Source organism: Balaenoptera borealis, assembly GCF_965194805.1.
Source record: "Balaenoptera borealis genome assembly, chromosome: 14".
In the NCBI taxonomy this organism is placed as follows: Eukaryota; Metazoa; Chordata; class Mammalia; order Artiodactyla; family Balaenopteridae; genus Balaenoptera; species Balaenoptera borealis.
The window spans coordinates 66,432,598-66,449,686 of NC_138875.1; the positions used below are offsets into that span (position 1 = coordinate 66,432,598).

General features: G+C 60.1%; 2 pseudogenes and 3 gene segments (V, D, J or C); all 5 read right to left on the bottom strand.

Moving 5' to 3' along the window:
• Window positions 1-1,989: 1,989 nt before the first annotated feature.
• LOC309611130 (immunoglobulin lambda constant 6-like) lies at window positions 1,990-3,943 on the bottom strand. The segment is given in 2 exons: window positions 3,868-3,943; window positions 1,990-2,443 (listed from the first exon to the last, which is right to left on the bottom strand).
• Window positions 3,944-5,297: 1,354 nt separating this feature from the next.
• Window positions 5,298-7,251, bottom strand: LOC309611132 (Ig lambda chain C region-like). The segment is given in 2 exons: window positions 7,176-7,251; window positions 5,298-5,751 (listed from the first exon to the last, which is right to left on the bottom strand).
• Window positions 7,252-8,605: 1,354 nt separating this feature from the next.
• LOC309611133 (Ig lambda chain C region-like) lies at window positions 8,606-10,558 on the bottom strand. The segment is given in 2 exons: window positions 10,483-10,558; window positions 8,606-9,059 (listed from the first exon to the last, which is right to left on the bottom strand).
• Window positions 10,559-11,912: 1,354 nt separating this feature from the next.
• On the bottom strand, window positions 11,913-13,850 carry LOC309610704 (Ig lambda chain C region pseudogene; annotated as a pseudogene). The gene is made up of 2 exons (XR_014249735.1): window positions 13,790-13,850; window positions 11,913-12,366 (listed from the first exon to the last, which is right to left on the bottom strand). The product of XR_014249735.1 is annotated as an Ig lambda chain C region pseudogene (transcript).
• Window positions 13,851-15,219: 1,369 nt separating this feature from the next.
• Window positions 15,220-15,881, bottom strand: LOC309611128 (Ig lambda chain C region pseudogene; annotated as a pseudogene). Its single transcript has one exon. The product of its transcript is annotated as an Ig lambda chain C region pseudogene (transcript).
• Window positions 15,882-17,089: the final 1,208 nt, after the last annotated feature.

Here is a 17,089-nt window from a genome sequence, read left to right on the forward strand (position 1 = left end):
GTCTGCCTGAAGATCCCCTCCCCCCAGACCCTCTCCCCACGTCCTCATACAGCATGTCCATCCATCCATCGTATTGGTGTCAGGTCTCTGCCCTTTTGGGGAGGGGGTTTCTTGCCTCATAGTCTCAGACTGTAAAGAATCCAGGGAAGCAGTTCAGATATTATCCTGGAGGCAGGGGAGTGGGGGAGAGGGCCTGAGGGCCGGCAGTGGGTGAGGTCCACACAAGAATAGCAAGTGTAGGGAAGCTGCAGAGGTGGGCTCTCCTGGGTCCTGCTGCCCTGATCCCCTGCTCTGGAATATTCTCTGGGCTTTTCTGGGTGAGAGTGAAACTATCCCTCAAGGGATGAGGAATCAAGAGGAGAAGGTCCCCGGGAGAGACCTCAGGGTCACAGTGGCAGGGAACAAGAGGGTCACTGAGACCATCCCATCTTGTCCCCAACCGGGGTCTAAGAACAGTGAACAGACTAAAAGGGTGAGGATTACAGGCCCCAGAGCAATTCAGACCCCAGCCCCAGACAGGACAGAGAAAACAGAAAAATCTACCCAATTGTCACTCCTGACCCCAAGAAGATGGAAAGGGGGAGACTCACCCAGGATGGTCAGCTGGGTCCACACAGCACACAGTGACACAGCCTCGAACATAAACCCACCTGTCAACCACCCAGCCCTTAACCCAGGCCCAACTGCAGCTGCACTGAGGCTCCAGGACCACCCCTGTGGTCATGGGGGCTAGTCTGGCCTCGAGGAGGGAAGGGGAAACCCCTCTAATCCTGCAACTTCGCCCCAGGGAAGCGGGGCTCCATCCATCCCCAGTTGCGGGAGGGGCAGGAGGGATGTCTGGGTGTCACATCACATCCCAGGGAATTTCCTTTCTGGAGAGCAGCTCGAGGGGGGCGTCATGGTGGGAGGGTGAGGAGTCTCTTTAGCACCCTGAGGGGTTGGAGCTGTGGCCTCTGCAGAGTGAGGCCGCGGGGCATTCTGGGGGCTCCATTTCCTTAGAGGCATTCCAACAGGGCCATGTTTGTAGTAACTTGTGTGTGTGTGTGCAATTAAAGGTGCAGCTATGAGATCCTATGTTAGCACCTAGGACAGTCATCTGGGAGGGTCTCTGATCCCATTCTGAGCCCCTAAAGAAGTGTACAGTTCACAGACGAACCCACAGCACCTTCCTAGAACCTGATTCCGGACCTCAAGCTCATGGGACCCATCGACCACCATGGACACTTAGACATGAGGAAGTTGCGGTGGAGTCAGTGGTGGACTGACTTCTAAGGGGTCAGAGAGAGAAAGGCTGACCTTGGCCCTGGGGCCTTGAATGGAGGCAGGACCCACCTGACACAAGTGGGAGGAGGGATACCAGGGGGAGTGTGGGATGAGTGACCAGGGTTAGGGACTGGAGGTTCCTGTGAGTGTGACAGTGAGGGCCTGGGGGAGGGGCAGAAGGCAGTGTCCCTGGGGAGGTGGGAATAGGAGGGGCCCTAAGGATGGGAGTAGGAGGGGGTGCAGTGGGGGTGACTCTAGGACGAGGTCATGGGGAATTACCAGGGTGAGTTTTAAACCAAAGGACACATGGAATCAGTGGGTCATCATCAATGGACAGAAGGACACTTGAGGGGGAACACAATCCAGAATGTGATGCTGAGGGTTCCAGGGAAAGGAGCTGAGGTATTGTCCCGGGGGCCCTGGCAACCAACCAGTGTGTGACCAGGACAATCAGATGTGGACATGGCCCACACAGAGGAGGAAGCAAGGAAGCCGGTGGGGAAGGTGGACAGACTTCCATTCCTGCAGCGACCCAATTCCCTGTTCTCGAATGTTCTCTGGGGGGAGGGGGGGTTCCTGGGTGACAGTGAAACCATCCCTCGCAAGAGTCCCAAGACTCCATCCTCTATCTTGATTTCTGAAAGGATAAGAGGATTTTGTTCACCTTTGAGGATGGTTGAGTTCAGGACACCAAATGCAGAAAGAAAAATGAGCAGAGAGCACGACTTCTGAATGACAATGAGGACATTTTATTGAGAGTTGATTGGGTGCAGGAGGGAGGGCTGGGGGGAGCAAGGTGGGTGGGTAGACCCTCCAGAGGTCCTGTGGCTCCAGTCCCCTGAGGGTGGGGGGACCAGGACCTAAGAGCACTCGGAGGGTGACACTGTCTTCTCCACGGTGGTCACCTCGTGCGTGACCTGGCAGGTGACGCTGTCGTAAGATTTCCACTCGCTGGCCGTCAGGGTCAGGTAGCTGCTGGCCGCGAACTTGTTGTTGCTCTGTTTCGAGGGCTGGCTGGTCTCCACGCCCCTGGTGATGGTGGTGCCGTCTGCCTTCGAGGCCACCTTCACGCTGCCCGGGTAGAAGTCATTGATGAGACACACCAGGGTGGCCTTGTTGGCGCTGAGCTCCTCAGTGGAGGGAGCAAACAGAGTGACCGAGGGCGCGGACTTTGGCTGACCTGCAAAGTGGGGGAGAGACGGGAGGTGACTGGGGCAGCGTCCATCGTGGGAACCCCTGACCTCAGGAGAAGTGGGCACAGGTGCCCAAAGTCCAGTGCATGGGTCCCAGGCGGGCCATTGCTCCCCCGAGGTCAGGCAGCCATGGCTGGGGTCGCGCACCTTCTGTCGGGGGATCCTCAGTGCCCGACTCCTGGGAGTTCGGGGCTCCCTTGCAAGTCTCCATCTCTTGCTCAGGCTCCCACCTCCCATAAACCACATCCCACCCTCTGCTCCCTGGTGCTGCCTGGCGTCCACCCTGAGGTCCCCTCTTTCCTCTGGGTGTCTGTCCATCCTGGGCATCTGTCTGTCTGAGATCTTCCCCTGGTTCTTGTCCGGTGTCCTCACACAGGCCATCTGTCTGTCCCCCGTTCAGGCTCTCTTCCCTTTCAGGGTGGGGGTTTGCTGCCCACAGTCCCCCTGACGCCAGCCTCACAGCCCCCAACTCTCTAGGGCTGCCACAGAGACCACAGAGACCCCTCTAGGGCTGCCAGGGTGGAGGGAGCGTCAGCCCCGGGGCTGGGGTCCAGGGAGTCCCACAAATGAGAGTTTCCATGTGGGTGAATGTTATGTTCTGAGCCTGGGGCTGTGTCTGTTCTGAGGGGTCCCCTGACCTGTGAAGTCCCGCTGGGGATCTGTCTGTCCTAGGACATCTGTCTGCCTGGCCGGGTCAGTTCCTGTCACCTGTCCCTATGAGGAGTCCCCACCCTGGGCGTCTGAGCTAGGGGCTCACGTCCAGTGTGTAACTGGGTGAGGCGACCGTTAAGGCCCGAGTGTCCTGAGGTCTGTGCGGCCTGGGGTGTCCTGCTTGCTGGGAGAAGGATGGGGACCTAGCACCCTGAGGCCACCTTCTCAACGGGACACTCGTCCACCCTTCCCCCGTGTACTGTTCCCTCCTCCTCTCTCCAAGTCCCCTGGCTTTGGGGTCCCTCACTAGCCCCCATTTGGGTCCCTGAGCAGAAAGATCCCAGGATGACACCCATGCTCTGTCCAGCCCTTTCCAGTGTCCTTCCCACATCCCTGGACCCGGTGCCCCAGCCTGAGACCCCCCCATTCCTTGGGCCTCAGCCCCTCCGTTCTCCTCAGACCCCGGGGATGGGCACCCTGAGGAGGGAGCTGAGATGCCAGCATCCAGAGAAGAAGGGCCTGGAGGGAAGGCTCGGGGTGGGCAGAGCGAGGGGTGGCAGGAGGGTCACTGAGCCCGTCCCCACCATGTCCACCAGTTTCTGTGAAGAACGACAGGCTTGGGGGGGATGGACAGCCTAGAAGGGTGAAGGTGACAGGCTCCAGAGAGTGAGACCCCAGCCCCAGACAGGAGGGAAAAGACAAGAAAATCTGCCCAAATTTCACTGTGGACCCTGAAGAGGAGGGGAAGGGGGAGACTCACCCAGGACGGTCAGCTTGGTCCCTCCGCCGAGCACAGCACACAGTGACACAGCCTCGAACATAAACCCTCCTGACACGCCCTCCACCCCCTGCCCAGGCCCACCTGCAGCTGCACAGAGGCCCCAGGGCCACCCTCCTTGTCATGGGGGCTGGTCTGGCCTCGGGGAGGATGAGGGGGGGACCCCACCCCACCAGCAACTTCACCCCTGGGAAGCGGAGCTCCATCCATCCCCAGTCATGGGAGGTGCAGGAGAGACATCTGGGTGTCACATCACATCCCAGGGAACTTCCTTTCTTGGAGGAGGCGGTGGCCCCTGGAGAGCAGCTTGGGGGGGTGTTGTGGTGGCAGAATGAGTAGCCTGTTTACAGCCCGGAGGGGATGGAGATGTGCCCTCTGCAGATTGAGGCCCGGGACATTCTTGAGGCTCTACTCGTCCTAGAGGCACGTCCAACACGACCATGTTTGTAGTAACTTGCGTGTGTGTGTGTGTGTGAGTGTGTGTGTGCATCTAAAGGTGTAGCTATGAGATCCTACGTTAGCACTTAGGACAGTCGTCTGTGATGATCTCAGATCCCATTCTGAGCTCCTGAGGAAGTGCATCAGTTCACAGACGAACCCACGGCACCTTCCCAGAACCTGATTCTGGACCTCGAGCTCAAGGGGCCCATCGTCCACCATGGACACTTGGACATGGGGCACTTGTGGTGGAGTCAGTGGTGGGCTGACTTCTAAAGGGTCAGAGAGAGAAAGGCTGGCCTCAGTCCCAGGGCCTTGAAGGCAGCTGGGACCCTCCTGACACAAGTGGAAGGAGGGCTACCTAGGGGGAGTGTGGGATGAGTGACCAGGGTCAGGGACTGAGGGTCCTGTGCAGAGTGTGACAGGAAAGCCTGGGGGAGGGGCACAGGGCCGTTTCCCTAGGGAGGTGGGAGCAAGAGGGGCCCTGAGGAGGGGGACGCTCTAGGATGAGGTCATGGGGAATTACCAGGGTGGGTTTTGAGCAAAAGGACACATGGAATCGGAGGGTCATCATATATAGGACCGACAGACTCTCGAGGGGGAACACAATCCAGAATGTGATGCTGAGGGTTCCAGGGAAGGGAGCTGAGGTATTGTCCCGGGTGCCCTGGCAACCAACCAGTGTGTGACCAGGACAATCAGATGTGGACATGGCCCACACAGAGGAGGAAGCATGGAAGCCGGTGGGGAAGGTGGACAGACTTCCATTCCTGCAGCGACCCAATTCCCTGTTCTCGAATGTTCTCTGGGGGGAGGGGGGGTTCCTGGGTGACAGTGAAACCATCCCTCGCAAGAGTCCCAAGACTCCATCCTCTATCTTGATTTCTGAAAGGATAAGAGGATTTTGTTCACCTCTGAGGATGGTTGAGTTCAGGACACCAAATGCAGAAAGAAAAATGAGCGGAGAGCATGACTTCTGAATGACAATGAGGACATTTTATTGAGAGTTGATTGGGTGCAGGAAGGAGGGCTGGGGGGAGCAGGGTGGGTGGGTAGACCCTCCAGGGGTCCTGTGGCTCCGGTCCCCTGAGGGTGGGGGGACCAGGACCTAAGAGCACTCGGAGGGTGACACTGTCTTCTCCACGGTGGTCACCTCGTGCGTGACCTGGCAGGTGACGCTGTCGTAAGATTTCCACTCGCTGGCCGTCAGGGCCAGGTAGCTGCTGGCCGCATACTTGCTGTTGCTCTGTTTCGAGGGCTGGCTGGTCTCCACGCCCCTGGTGATGGTGGTGCCGCCTGCCTTCCAGACCACCGTCACGCTGCCCGGGTAGAAGTCATTGATGAGACACACCAGGGTGGCCTTGTTGGCGCTGAGCTCCTCAGTGGAGGGAGCAAACAGAGTGACCGTGGGCGCGGACTTTGGCTGACCTGCAAAGTGGGGGAGAGACGGGAGGTGACTGGGGCAGCGTCCATCGTGGGAACCCCTGACCTCAGGAGAAGTGGGCACAGGTGCCCAAAGTCCAGTGCATGGATCCCAGGCGGGCCCTTGCTCCCCCGAGGTCAGGCAGCCATGGCTGGGGTCGCTCACCTTCTGTCGGGGGATCCTCAGTGCCCGACTCCTGGGAGTTCGGGGCTCCCTTGCAAGTCTCCATCTCTTGCTCAGGCTCCCACCTCCCATAAACCACATCCCACCCTCTGCTCCCTGGTGCTGCCTGGCGTCCACCCTGAGGTCCCCTCTTTCCTCTGGGTGTCTGTCCATCCTGGGCATCTGTCTGTCTGAGATCTTCCCCTGGTTCTTGTCCGGTGTCCTCACACAGGCCGTCTGTCTGTCCCCCGTTCAGGCTCTCTTCCCTTTCAGGGTGGGGGTTTGCTGCCCACAGTCCCCCTGACGCCAGCCTCACAGCCCCCAACCCTCTAGGGCTGCCACAGAGACCACAGAGACCCCTCTAGGGCTGCCAGGGTGGAGGGAGCGTCAGCCCCGGGGCTGGGGTCCAGGGAGTCCCACAAATGAGAGTTTCCATGTGGGTGAATGCTGTGTTCTGAGCCTGGGGCTGTGTCTGTTCTGAGGGGTCCCCTGACCTGTGAAGTCCCGCTGGGGATCTGTCTGTCCTAGGACATCTGTCTGCCTGGCCGGGTCAGTTCCTGTCACCCGTCCCTATGAGGAGTCCCCACCCTGGGCGTCTGAGCTAGGGGCTCACGTCCAGTGTGTAACTGGGTGAGGCGACCGTTAAGGCCCGAGTGTCCTGAGGTCTGTGCGGCCTGGGGTGTCCTGCTTGCTGGGAGAAGGATGGGGACCTAGCACCCTGAGGCCACCTTCTCAACGGGACACTCGTCCACCCTTCCCCCGTGTACTGTTCCCTCCTCCTCTCTCCAAGTCCCCTGGCTTTGGGGTCCCTCACTAGCCCCCATTTGGGTCCCTGAGCAGAAAGATCCCAGGATGACACCCATGCTCTGTCCAGCCCTTTCCAGTGTCCTTCCCACATCCCTGGACCCGGTGCCCCAGCCTGAGACCCCCCCATTCCTTGGGCCTCAGCCCCTCCGTTCTCCTCAGACCCCGGGGATGGGCACCCTGAGGAGGGAGCTGAGATGCCAGCATCCAGAGAAGAAGGGCCTGGAGGGAAGGCTCGGGGTGGGCAGAGCGAGGGGTGGCAGGAGGGTCACTGAGCCCGTCCCCACCATGTCCACCAGTTTCTGTGAAGAACGACAGGCTTGGGGGGGATGGACAGCCTAGAAGGGTGAAGGTGACAGGCTCCAGAGAGTGAGACCCCAGCCCCAGACAGGAGGGAAAAGACAAGAAAATCTGCCCAAATTTCACTGTGGACCCTGAAGAGGAGGGGAAGGGGGAGACTCACCCAGGACGGTCAGCTTGGTCCCTCCGCCGAGCACAGCACACAGTGACACAGCCTCGAACATAAACCCTCCTGACACGCCCTCCACCCCCTGCCCAGGCCCACCTGCAGCTGCACAGAGGCCCCAGGGCCACCCTCCTTGTCATGGGGGCTGGTCTGGCCTCGGGGAGGATGAGGGGGGGACCCCACCCCACCAGCAACTTCACCCCTGGGAAGCGGAGCTCCATCCATCCCCAGTCATGGGAGGTGCAGGAGAGACATCTGGGTGTCACATCACATCCCAGGGAACTTCCTTTCTTGGAGGAGGCGGTGGCCCCTGGAGAGCAGCTTGGGGGGGTGTTGTGGTGGCAGAATGAGTAGCCTGTTTACAGCCCGGAGGGGATGGAGATGTGCCCTCTGCAGATTGAGGCCCGGGACATTCTTGAGGCTCTACTCGTCCTAGAGGCACGTCCAACACGACCATGTTTGTAGTAACTTGCGTGTGTGTGTGTGTGTGAGTGTGTGTGTGCATCTAAAGGTGTAGCTATGAGATCCTACGTTAGCACTTAGGACAGTCGTCTGTGATGATCTCAGATCCCATTCTGAGCTCCTGAGGAAGTGCATCAGTTCACAGACGAACCCACGGCACCTTCCCAGAACCTGATTCTGGACCTCGAGCTCAAGGGGCCCATCGTCCACCATGGACACTTGGACATGGGGCACTTGTGGTGGAGTCAGTGGTGGGCTGACTTCTAAAGGGTCAGAGAGAGAAAGGCTGGCCTCAGTCCCAGGGCCTTGAAGGCAGCTGGGACCCTCCTGACACAAGTGGAAGGAGGGCTACCTAGGGGGAGTGTGGGATGAGTGACCAGGGTCAGGGACTGAGGGTCCTGTGCAGAGTGTGACAGGAAAGCCTGGGGGAGGGGCACAGGGCCGTTTCCCTAGGGAGGTGGGAGCAAGAGGGGCCCTGAGGAGGGGGACGCTCTAGGATGAGGTCATGGGGAATTACCAGGGTGGGTTTTGAGCAAAAGGACACATGGAATCGGAGGGTCATCATATATAGGACCGACAGACTCTCGAGGGGGAACACAATCCAGAATGTGATGCTGAGGGTTCCAGGGAAGGGAGCTGAGGTATTGTCCCGGGTGCCCTGGCAACCAACCAGTGTGTGACCAGGACAATCAGATGTGGACATGGCCCACACAGAGGAGGAAGCATGGAAGCCGGTGGGGAAGGTGGACAGACTTCCATTCCTGCAGCGACCCAATTCCCTGTTCTCGAATGTTCTCTGGGGGGAGGGGGGGTTCCTGGGTGACAGTGAAACCATCCCTCGCAAGAGTCCCAAGACTCCATCCTCTATCTTGATTTCTGAAAGGATAAGAGGATTTTGTTCACCTCTGAGGATGGTTGAGTTCAGGACACCAAATGCAGAAAGAAAAATGAGCGGAGAGCATGACTTCTGAATGACAATGAGGACATTTTATTGAGAGTTGATTGGGTGCAGGAAGGAGGGCTGGGGGGAGCAGGGTGGGTGGGTAGACCCTCCAGGGGTCCTGTGGCTCCGGTCCCCTGAGGGTGGGGGGACCAGGACCTAAGAGCACTCGGAGGGTGACACTGTCTTCTCCACGGTGGTCACCTCGTGCGTGACCTGGCAGGTGACGCTGTCGTAAGATTTCCACTCGCTGGCCGTCAGGGCCAGGTAGCTGCTGGCCGCATACTTGCTGTTGCTCTGTTTCGAGGGCTGGCTGGTCTCCACGCCCCTGGTGATGGTGGTGCCGCCTGCCTTCCAGACCACCGTCACGCTGCCCGGGTAGAAGTCATTGATGAGACACACCAGGGTGGCCTTGTTGGCGCTGAGCTCCTCAGTGGAGGGAGCAAACAGAGTGACCGTGGGCGCGGACTTTGGCTGACCTGCAAAGTGGGGGAGAGACGGGAGGTGACTGGGGCAGCGTCCATCGTGGGAACCCCTGACCTCAGGAGAAGTGGGCACAGGTGCCCAAAGTCCAGTGCATGGATCCCAGGCGGGCCCTTGCTCCCCCGAGGTCAGGCAGCCATGGCTGGGGTCGCTCACCTTCTGTCGGGGGATCCTCAGTGCCCGACTCCTGGGAGTTCGGGGCTCCCTTGCAAGTCTCCATCTCTTGCTCAGGCTCCCACCTCCCATAAACCACATCCCACCCTCTGCTCCCTGGTGCTGCCTGGCGTCCACCCTGAGGTCCCCTCTTTCCTCTGGGTGTCTGTCCATCCTGGGCATCTGTCTGTCTGAGATCTTCCCCTGGTTCTTGTCCGGTGTCCTCACACAGGCCGTCTGTCTGTCCCCCGTTCAGGCTCTCTTCCCTTTCAGGGTGGGGGTTTGCTGCCCACAGTCCCCCTGACGCCAGCCTCACAGCCCCCAACCCTCTAGGGCTGCCACAGAGACCACAGAGACCCCTCTAGGGCTGCCAGGGTGGAGGGAGCGTCAGCCCCGGGGCTGGGGTCCAGGGAGTCCCACAAATGAGAGTTTCCATGTGGGTGAATGCTGTGTTCTGAGCCTGGGGCTGTGTCTGTTCTGAGGGGTCCCCTGACCTGTGAAGTCCCGCTGGGGATCTGTCTGTCCTAGGACATCTGTCTGCCTGGCCGGGTCAGTTCCTGTCACCCGTCCCTATGAGGAGTCCCCACCCTGGGCGTCTGAGCTAGGGGCTCACGTCCAGTGTGTAACTGGGTGAGGCGACCGTTAAGGCCCGAGTGTCCTGAGGTCTGTGCGGCCTGGGGTGTCCTGCTTGCTGGGAGAAGGATGGGGACCTAGCACCCTGAGGCCACCTTCTCAACGGGACACTCGTCCACCCTTCCCCCGTGTACTGTTCCCTCCTCCTCTCTCCAAGTCCCCTGGCTTTGGGGTCCCTCACTAGCCCCCATTTGGGTCCCTGAGCAGAAAGATCCCAGGATGACACCCATGCTCTGTCCAGCCCTTTCCAGTGTCCTTCCCACATCCCTGGACCCGGTGCCCCAGCCTGAGACCCCCCATTCCTTGGGCCTCAGCCCCTCCGTTCTCCTCAGACCCCGGGGATGGGCACCCTGAGGAGGGAGCTGAGATGCCAGCATCCAGAGAAGAAGGGCCTGGAGGGAAGGCTCGGGGTGGGCAGAGCGAGGGGTGGCAGGAGGGTCACTGAGCCCGTCCCCACCATGTCCACCAGTTTCTGTGAAGAACGACAGGCTTGGGGGGGATGGACAGCCTAGAAGGGTGAAGGTGACAGGCTCCAGAGAGTGAGACCCCAGCCCCAGACAGGAGGGAAAAGACAAGAAAATCTGCCCAAATTTCACTGTGGACCCTGAAGAGGAGGGGAAGGGGGAGACTCACCCAGGACGGTCAGCTTGGTCCCTCCGCCGAGCACAGCACACAGTGACACAGCCTCGAACATAAACCCTCCTGACACGCCCTCCACCCCCTGCCCAGGCCCACCTGCAGCTGCACAGAGGCCCCAGGGCCACCCTCCTTGTCATGGGGGCTGGTCTGGCCTCGGGGAGGATGAGGGGGGGACCCCACCCCACCAGCAACTTCACCCCTGGGAAGCGGAGCTCCATCCATCCCCAGTCATGGGAGGTGCAGGAGAGACATCTGGGTGTCACATCACATCCCAGGGAACTTCCTTTCTTGGAGGAGGCGGTGGCCCCTGGAGAGCAGCTTGGGGGGGTGTTGTGGTGGCAGAATGAGTAGCCTGTTTACAGCCCGGAGGGGATGGAGATGTGCCCTCTGCAGATTGAGGCCCGGGACATTCTTGAGGCTCTACTCGTCCTAGAGGCACGTCCAACACGACCATGTTTGTAGTAACTTGCGTGTGTGTGTGTGTGTGAGTGTGTGTGTGCATCTAAAGGTGTAGCTATGAGATCCTACGTTAGCACTTAGGACAGTCGTCTGTGATGATCTCAGATCCCATTCTGAGCTCCTGAGGAAGTGCATCAGTTCACAGACGAACCCACGGCACCTTCCCAGAACCTGATTCTGGACCTCGAGCTCAAGGGGCCCATCGTCCACCATGGACACTTGGACATGGGGCACTTGTGGTGGAGTCAGTGGTGGGCTGACTTCTAAAGGGTCAGAGAGAGAAAGGCTGGCCTCAGTCCCAGGGCCTTGAAGGCAGCTGGGACCCTCCTGACACAAGTGGAAGGAGGGCTACCTAGGGGGAGTGTGGGATGAGTGACCAGGGTCAGGGACTGAGGGTCCTGTGCAGAGTGTGACAGGAAAGCCTGGGGGAGGGGCACAGGGCCGTTTCCCTAGGGAGGTGGGAGCAAGAGGGGCCCTGAGGAGGGGGACGCTCTAGGATGAGGTCATGGGGAATTACCAGGGTGGGTTTTGAGCAAAAGGACACATGGAATCGGAGGGTCACCATATATAGGACCGACAGACTCTCGAGGGGGAACACAATCCAGAATGTGATGCTGAGGGTTCCAGGGAAGGGAGCTGAGGTATTGTCCCGGGTGCCCTGGCAACCAACCAGTGTGTGACCAGGACAATCAGATGTGGACATGGCCCACACAGAGGAGGAAGCAAGGAAGCCGGTGGGGAAGGTGGACAGACTTCCATTCCTGCAGCGACCCAATTCCCTGTTCTCGAATGTTCTCTGGGGGGAGGGGGGGTTCCTGGGTGACAGTGAAACCATCCCTCGCAAGAGTCCCAAGACTCCATCCTCTATCTTGATTTCTGAAAGGATAAGAGGATTTTGTTCACCTCTGAGGATGGTTGAGTTCAGGACACCAAATGCAGAAAGAAAAATGAGCGGAGAGCATGACTTCTGAATGACAATGAGGACATTTTATTGAGAGTTGATTGGGTGCAGGAAGGAGGGCTGGGGGGAGCAGGGTGGGTGGGTAGACCCTCCAGGGGTCCTGTGGCTCCGGTCCCCTGAGGGTGGGGGGACCAGGACCTAAGAGCACTCGGAGGGTGACACTGTCTTCTCCACGGTGGTCACCTCGTGCGTGACCTGGCAGGTGACGCTGTCGTAAGATTTCCACTCGCTGGCCGTCAGGGCCAGGTAGCTGCTGGCCGCATACTTGCTGTTGCTCTGTTTCGAGGGCTGGCTGGTCTCCACGCCCCTGGTGATGGTGGTGCCGCCTGCCTTCCAGACCACCTTCACGCTGCCCGGGTAGAAGTCATTGATGAGACACACCAGGGTGGCCTTGTTGGCGCTGAGCTCCTCAGTGGAGGGAGCAAACAGAGTGACCGTGGGCGCGGACTTTGGCTGACCTGCAAAGTGGGGGAGAGACGGGAGGTGACTGGGGCAGCGTCCATCGTGGGAACCCCTGACCTCAGGAGAAGTGGGCACAGGTGCCCAAAGTCCAGTGCATGGATCCCAGGCGGGCCATTGCTCCCCCGAGGTCAGGCAGCCATGGCTGGGGTCGCTCACCTTCTGTCGGGGGATCCTCAGTGCCCGACTCCTGGGAGTTCGGGGCTCCCTTGCAAGTCTCCATCTCTTGCTCAGGCTCCCACCTCCCATAAACCACATCCCACCCTCTGCTCCCTGGTGCTGCCTGGCCTCCACCCTGAGGTCCCCTCTTTCCTCTGGGTGTCTGTCCATCCTGGGCATCTGTCTGTCTGAGATCTTCCCCTGGTTCTTGTCCGGTGTCCTCACACAGGCCATCTGTCTGTCCCCTGTTCAGGCTCTCTTCCCTTTCAGGGTGGGGGTTTGCTGCCCACAGTCCCCCTGACGCCAGCCTCACAGCCCCCAACCCTCTAGGGCTGCCACAGAGACCACAGAGACCCCTCTAGGGCTGCCAGGGTGGAGGGAGCGTCAGCCCCGGGGCTGGGGTCCAGGGAGTCCCACAAATGAGAGTTTCCATGTGGGTGAATGCTGTGTTCTGAGCCTGGGGCTGTGTCTGTTCTGAGGGGTCCCCTGACCTGTGAAGTCCCGCTGGGGATCTGTCTGTCCTAGGACATCTGTCTGCCTGGCCGGGTCAGTTCCTGTCACCCGTCCCTATGAGGAGTCCCCACCCTGGGCGTCTGAGCTAGGGGCTCACGTCCAGTGTGTAACTGGGTGAGGCGACCGTTAAGGCCCGAGTGTCCTGAGGTCTGTGCGGCCTGGGGTGTCCTGCTTGCTGGGAGAAGGATGGGGACCTAGCACCCTGAGGCCACCTTCTCAACGGGACACTCGTCCACCCTTCCCCCGTGTACTGTTCCCTCCTCCTCTCTCCAAGTCCCCTGGCTTTGGGGTCCCTCACTAGCCCCCATTTGGGTCCCTGAGCAGAAAGATCCCAGGATGACACCCATGCTCTGTCCAGCCCTTTCCAGTGTCCTTCCCACATCCCTGGACCCGGTGCCCCAGCCTGAGACCCCCCATTCCTTGGGCCTCAGCCCCTCCGTTCTCCTCAGACCCCGGGGATGGGCACCCTGAGGAGGGAGCTGAGATGCCAGCATCCAGAGAAGAAGGGCCTGGAGGGAAGGCTCGGGGTGGGCAGAGCGAGGGGTGGCAGGAGGGTCACTGAGCCCGTCCCCACCATGTCCACCAGTTTCTGTGAAGAACGACAGGCTTGGGGGGGATGGACAGCCTAGAAGGGTGAAGGTGACAGGCTCCAGAGAGTGAGACCCCAGCCCCAGACAGGAGGGAAAAGACAAGAAAATCTGCCCAAATTTCACTGTGGACCCTGAAGAGGAGGGGAAGGGGGAGACTCACCCAGGACGGTCAGCTTGGTCCCTCCGCCGAGCACAGCACACAGTGACACAGCCTCGAACATAAACCCTCCTGACACGCCCTCCACCCCCTGCCCAGGCCCACCTGCAGCTGCACAGAGGCCCCAGGGCCACCCTCCTTGTCATGGGGGCTGGTCTGGCCTCGGGGAGGATGAGGGGGGGACCCCACCCCACCAGCAACTTCACCCCTGGGAAGCGGAGCTCCATCCATCCCCAGTCATGGGAGGTGCAGGAGAGACATCTGGGTGTCACATCACATCCCAGGGAACTTCCTTTCTTGGAGGAGGCGGTGGCCCCTGGAGAGCAGCTTGGGGGGGTGTTGTGGTGGCAGAATGAGTAGCCTGTTTACAGCCCGGAGGGGATGGAGATGTGCCCTCTGCAGATTGAGGCCCGGGACATTCTTGAGGCTCTACTCGTCCTAGAGGCACGTCCAACACGACCATGTTTGTAGTAACTTGCGTGTGTGTGTGTGTGTGAGTGTGTGTGTGCATCTAAAGGTGTAGCTATGAGATCCTACGTTAGCACTTAGGACAGTCGTCTGTGATGATCTCAGATCCCATTCTGAGCTCCTGAGGAAGTGCATCAGTTCACAGACGAACCCACGGCACCTTCCCAGAACCTGATTCTGGACCTCGAGCTCAAGGGGCCCATCGTCCACCATGGACACTTGGACATGGGGCACTTGTGGTGGAGTCAGTGGTGGGCTGACTTCTAAAGGGTCAGAGAGAGAAAGGCTGGCCTCAGTCCCAGGGCCTTGAAGGCAGCTGGGACCCTCCTGACACAAGTGGAAGGAGGGCTACCTAGGGGGAGTGTGGGATGAGTGACCAGGGTCAGGGACTGAGGGTCCTGTGCAGAGTGTGACAGGAAAGCCTGGGGGAGGGGCACAGGGCCGTTTCCCTAGGGAGGTGGGAGCAAGAGGGGCCCTGAGGAGGGGGACGCTCTAGGATGAGGTCATGGGGAATTACCAGGGTGGGTTTTGAGCAAAAGGACACATGGAATCGGAGGGTCACCATATATAGGACCGACAGACTCTCGAGGGGGAACACAATCCAGAATGTGATGCTGAGGGTTCCAGGGAAGGGAGCTGAGGTATTGTCCCGGGGGCCCTGGCAACCAACCAGTGTGTGACCAGGACAATCAGATGTGGACATGGCCCACACAGAGGAGGAAGCAAGGAAGCCGGTGGGGAAGGTGGACAGACTTCCATTCCTGCAGCGACCCAATTCCCTGTTCTCGAATGTTCTCTGGGGGGAGGGGGGGTTCCTGGGTGACAGTGAAACCATCCCTCGCAAGAGTCCCAAGACTCCATCCTCTATCTTGATTTCTGAAAGGATAAGAGGATTTTGTTCACCTCTGAGGATGGTTGAGTTCAGGACACCAAATGCAGAAAGAAAAATGAGCGGAGAGCATGACTTCTGAATGACAATGAGGACATTTTATTGAGAGTTGATTGGGTGCAGGAGGGAGGGCTGGGGGGAGCAGGGTGGGTGGGTAGACCCTCCAGGGGTCCTGTGGCTCCAGTCCCCTGAGGGTGGGGGGACCAGGACCTAAGAGCACTCGGAGGGTGACACTGTCTTCTCCACGGTGGTCACCTCGTGCGTGACCTGGCAGGTGACGCTGTCGTAAGATTTCCACTCGCTGGCCGTCAGGGCCAGGTAGCTGCTGGCCGCGTACTTGCTGTTGCTCTGTTTCGAGGGCTGGCTGGTCTCCACGCCCCTGGTGATGGTGGTGCCGCCTGCTTTCCAGACCACCTTCACGCTGCCCGGGTAGAAGTCATTGATGAGACACACCAGGGTGGCCTTGTCGGCGCTGAGCTCCTCAGTGGAGGGAGCAAACAGAGTGACCGTGGGCGCGGACTTTGGCTGACCTGCAAAGTGGGGGAGAGACGGGAGGTGACTGGGGCAGCGTCCATCGCGGGAGCCCCTGACCTCAGGAGAAGCGGGCACAGGTGCCCAAAGTCCAGTGCATGGATCCCAGGCGGGCCCTTGCTCCCCTGAGGTCAGGCAGCCATGGCTGGGGTCGCTCACCTTCTGTCGGGGGATCCTCAGAAACTCTTCCATGTCACCCTCCCAGGTGACCCGGCCAAGCCATTCCATCTGCAGCCTCAGTGTCTCTGTGTGTAACCGGGCAGCTCTCCTCCCTCCTCCTGGTCCCAGGAGTCTGACTTTGAAATCTGGCCCCGACCTCCTGAGCCCTCAGCCCAGCATCAGGCCCCCACATGGCTTCATCCTTCGGGAGCCCAGATGCCTCCTCTGTGAACCGGAGTCCCCCACCCCACCTGCCAGGATACTGACTGTGTATGGAGAGGCCCCGAAGCGGAGCCATGTGCACAGCGGGACCTGGAGCCTCCTCTCCTTGTCGGGCACCGGCTCTGCCCCAGACTGGCCTCAGCCGTTCCGGCGAGGGCTGGGTCCGCCTCACCATAGCCCCGGGGGCTCCTCCGAGGCCCTGCCCATCTCCCCGTACCTCTGCCCTGACTGCAAGGCCCCTCGCCTTGGCTGTCTTCTTGGAGCTGCTCCCCCAGAGGACGGCACAGCTGCCCCCATGCAGCACCTCTGACGACTCTGATTTTATGGGGCAGCTGTGAGCTCTGAGCCCCTGTTCGTGATCTCCTGAGTCTTATGCAACCTTTGAGGCAGGTAGAGGCCGACCCTTGGACAGGTGTGATCCCTGGGCCCCAGGGGGTCAGGGCTCCAGGGACAGAGAAGTTCTGCCCTACAGGACTCGCTCCGTTCTGACCACCATCCTGGGAGCCTCTGGTCACCTTTTCCCAATTCACCTGTGTCTCCATGTCCCTGTGTCCTCACAGCCCAGCCGGGGCCCAGGGAGCCTCAGCCCGGAGTGAGTGGGACCCCTCTCTCTGCCCTCCGTGGGCCTCCCTCGGGCTGCTCCTCTGTGTCCCTGGAGGCTGGGTCATAGCTCCAGCCATGTCCCCGACCTCCTTTGTGGCCCTCAGCCCAGACCCTGGGGCTTGGAGACTGTCTCCAAGGCCACCCTAGTGCCCCTTGTCAGAACAAGCCTCTGGTCCCTACGCCAGTGTCTGCCCTAGAAGAGGGGAAGGAGCCCCCATTCCTGGGCCAAACCCCAGCCCAGGCCCCTGGACAGGCCATGTCCAACCGCTGGACTCTGGAGGTGGCTGCTTCTGCGGTTGGGGTCCTTCCTGCTGGTTACCCCAAGACCAACCTGCCTCCCCAGGCCCCAAGGAAAAAGGTGGGGGTCGGTCCTTAAGCTGGGAGGGCAGAGGGGAAGCAGCCCCCAGAGAGAAAAAAGTGACTTTCCCGAG